Genomic DNA, 4298 nt, shown 5'->3' with positions numbered 1-4298 from the left:
AGTTGCCGGCACTCATCTTATCGAGTAAGAAAAGCTCGTGGCTCAAACTGCCCCTACGCTCGAACGGCTTAGGCTTGAGCTTGCCGCTTCTAAGGAGGAGGCCGAGAAGACGAAGCGGGACTTCCCAGCCACCATGAAGGACTTCCTCGGCCGAGCGAAAGCTTAAGGAGGACGCCGAGAAGGCGGTCTGGCCGAGAGAGCTAAGGTTAGTCTGCGTTGGGCGATGCCGCTAAGGCTGCGGAAGGAGAGGAACAAGCTTGAGGGTGGTTACAAGGCCATGGTTGAGCGGAGGAAAGATAGAAGGCCCCGTTTTGGCCGAGGCGAAGGAACATAAGGGCACAAAGGCTATCCTTGCTCGAGAGGAGAAGGATATTGTGATGCTGAAAACCGTCATCATCCCTGAAATGTGTGCCGTGCAGGGACCAAGTCAAGATGCTACAGGGATGCGATTAAGGCCCTCCTTCCCGAAGGCACTTTTCCGTGGCAAGATTTTGACAAACTTCGGATGAGAAGGCGGCCGAGGAGGCCAAGGCCGCGGCAGGAGGCGAAGGTCGCTCGGGAAGCGGCGGCCAAGGCGGCCCATGATGCTAAGGTGAAGGAGGCTAGAGAGGAGGTGAGAGGGCAAGGGCACGCGAAGGCGCCAGTCGTCCTGGGCCGCCCACCGACGGTGATCTTTGCTGCTTTTCTGCTGCGGTGGCGAGCAACAACAGGCATAGGGAGACGGGCGGTCGTCACCGGACTCACCTGGCCTTTCGGACGGCTTCCCTGTCGGGGCCAACTTTTGAGCCTTTCCTCCCTGCCATCCTTTTGGCGCTTCATGTCTGAATGTTGTAATTTTTTGTTGTTCCTTCTTTTTTTTGTTAAACTTTGGTAGGTTGAGCTTAGGCTACCTCTATGGGGACGGCCGTCGACTTTATTTTGTCTCACTTGTAAACATTTTTAATGAAGTTTGTTTATTTGCCTTCGGCTTGGCCGAGACTTTGATCTCATCCTCCATTCAGTTGTCTTCTTACGTTTTTAAACATATTGAGCGCTTTTTCGTTTTACCTTCGGCTTGGCCGAGGCAATTAGATTGCGTATCTCAATTGTACTTAAACGTTTTTAGAATATTGGTCGTGTCCTCTGCTGCACCTGAACAGGCCGAGGTAGCAAGATTCACGTTTCCCAATTTGCTCGAAGAACATGTTGGCATGTCGGTCGCTTCCTCCTCCACTCTCGGTCTGGCCGAGGCGGTCAGATTTGCGCTTCCCAACTGCTGTTGTAAACATGTTACCATGTCGGTCGTTTCCCCGTCACTCCCGGCTTTGGCCGAGGCAATCGAGGTTACGGCTCGACTGCATTCGTATCTATAGACATATTGATCGCTTCCTCTGCCACTCCCGGATTAGCCGAGGCAGTCAGATTTGCGTTTCTCAACTGTACTTATACGTTCTTAAGCATGTTGGTCGCTTTCGCGAGTATCAACTGCATTTGTAGTGACTGCCCGGCTTTGGCCGTGGCGTCTACTTTGGTACGACTATGGAGGGGACAAGCATTTCGATGGAAAACTTGGATCACTCTTCATAAGATATAATCACGCGTTGGGGTGCCCACAACGGTCTCGGACACCTCCGCCGCTATACGAAATACTTCCTAAGGTTGTCTGTGTTCCAATGGCTCATTAGAGGCACACCTTCCATGTCTGTCAGCCGGTATGTCCCCGGCCTCATTTCTTCAACCACCCTGTAGGGTCCCTCCCAGTTGGCCGTCATCTTACCATGGATGTTTCTTTTGTTGGTTCCGGCCGACTTTCTCAGGACTAGATCTCCTACTCTCAAATCCCTTTTGTGGATCCTACGGTTGTATGCCCTTCTCATTCGGTTTTGATATACTGCCTAGTTGAGCCGTGCCGTATCTCGACTTTCTTCGACCAGGTCTAGGGAGGCTCTCAGGCCTTCTTCATTATCGACCCCGGTTAAAGGTTTGCGTTACGAATGTCGGCACCGCTTCATTAGCGGGACGGCCTCGGACCCATAGACTAGGTGGAATGGACTGTACCCTGTTGCTTCTTTCTCCGTGGTTCGAAGGGACCACAAGACGCCGGGTAGTTCATCAGCCCATCTTCCCTTTAGATCTTCAACCTTCTTCTTCAACCCGTTCAGTATTGTTTTATTAGGCCGCCTCCTTTGCCCGTTGCTCGAGGGTGGCGGACGGAGGAGTATGCAAATTTGATCTTCGAGCTCTTCCAACCAATTCATCACCATGTCGCTCCAAAACTCTCGGCCGTGGTCAAATACAATGACTTGGGGTAACCCAAAACGAGTTATGATGTTCTCCCAAATCACCTTTCTTACGGCCGCCGTGGTTTTGGCAGGTACCGCGACAGCCTCGACCCATTTGGTGAAGTAGTCAACGACGACGATCAGGTACTTCCTTCCTCCGGAGGCCGTCGGAAATGGTCCTAATAAATCCATCCCCCACTGTGCAAACGGTAGGGGACTAAGTACCGGTTGCAGGTCTCGGGAAGGTGCATGTATTACCGGAGCATGCATCTAACAATTCTTGCACTTCTTGGTTTTTGTCCTGGAATCTTTCAGCATGGTAGGCCAGAAGTAGCCGGCTCGGAGAGCTTTGTGGGCTAGCGTTCTCGCCCCCATGTGATGTCCGCAGATGCCTTCGTGAATCTCTGTCAGTATAAGCTCCGCGTCGGCTGGGCCGACACATTTTAAGAGTGGTCTTATTACGGACCTTCTGTACAATTCTCCTTCGAACACTAAGTACCTTGCAGCGATCCTTTTTATCTTCTGAGACAGACTGCGGTCCTCCGGCAACTCTTTTGTCAGCTTGTATTTCATTATCGGAGTCATCCACGTAGTCTCGGCTTCGATGTCGCCCACCATGCCGACGGTCTCAGTGATGCTTTTAGCATTTCGATATCCACCAGACACGGTTCGTGACATTTTGATGCTTGAACTGGCAAGCTTTGAGAGAGCGTCGGCTCGGTTGTTCTCGGACACAGGGGATGCACTTTGTATTTGGAAAGATTTCAATTTTGAGGTGTCAGTTTTTACCCTCTCCAGGTACCTTACCATCCCATCGTCTCGAGTCTCATACTCTCCTCTGATTTGATTAGTCACTAGGAGCGAGTCTGTTTTCAACACAATATGCTCCGCCCCGGCAACTCTAGCTAACTCGACTCCAGTTATCACCGCCTCATATTCAGATTCGTTATTTGAGGCCGAGAAGGTAAACTTCAAGGCGTACTCAAACTCGTCTCCGTTAGGGTGATGATAAGGATGCCGGCTCTGAGTGTTCGCCGTGGAGGACCCGTCGGTATACACTTCCCACACGCCGGGATGTGATTCTTCTTGATACGTGCACTCGGCCAGGAAGTCTGCAAGCGCTTGTCCCTTTATCGAAGGCCTCGGCACATCTTGAATGCCAAAGCCGGAGAGCTCCACCGCCCATTTGATAAGTCTGTCGGATTTTTCGAATTTTTCTAATGCTTTCTCCAATGGCTGGTCGGTTAAGACCGTCACGGGATGTGCGTCGAAGTAGGGTTTCGACTTCCTTGCGGCAACGACGACGGCGAGGTTGCCTTTTCGATTAGTGGGTAGTTTCTTTCGGCGACGAGCGTATGACCGATAAAGTAAATTGGGTATTGCTTTGCTTATTTTCTTCCCCCGACGATTACGGCTGACCGTGGCCGAGGTAATCTAGCTAAGTATAGATATAGCGTCTCCCCCAGCGTCGGCACCGGACGGGGTCGGTAGTGTCGAAAGGTGGGCTTTCGATTGCACTGAAAGCCGTGCTCTGTTCCTCCCCCCAGCTAAAGTTTTTATTCCCTTTCAGCACTTTAAAGAACGGAGTGCTCTTGTCGGCCGACCGAGAGATGAAGCGGGCGAGAACCACCATCCTTCCGGTCAGCGTCATAACCTCTTTTCGATTTCTCGGCTCCGGTAGGTCTAGTATTGCTTGGACTTTCTCCGGATTGGCATCAATTCCCCTGGCGCTGACAAGCACGCCGAGGAACTTGCCGGCTCGGACACCAAAGTTACATTTCTTTGGGTTAAGCTTCATTTCATATTTTCTTAGTGAACAAAATGTCTCGCTCAAATCGGCTAAGTGCTCGCTGTCAGACTTGCTTTTTACAATAGCATCGTCGACGTAAGCCTCGATGTTTCGCCCTTTTTGATTTTGGAACACTTTGTCCACCAACCTAGTGTAAGTTGCGCCAGCGTTCTTCAAACCGAACGACATCATTTTATACATGAACGTGCCGTGAATGGTGATGAATGCGCATTTAGGCATATCTTCCT

The sequence above is a fragment of the Silene latifolia genome, chromosome 6, assembly GCF_048544455.1.
Source record: "Silene latifolia isolate original U9 population chromosome 6, ASM4854445v1, whole genome shotgun sequence".
Classification (NCBI taxonomy): domain Eukaryota; kingdom Viridiplantae; phylum Streptophyta; class Magnoliopsida; order Caryophyllales; family Caryophyllaceae; genus Silene; species Silene latifolia.
This window is presented reverse-complemented; position numbering follows the sequence as displayed.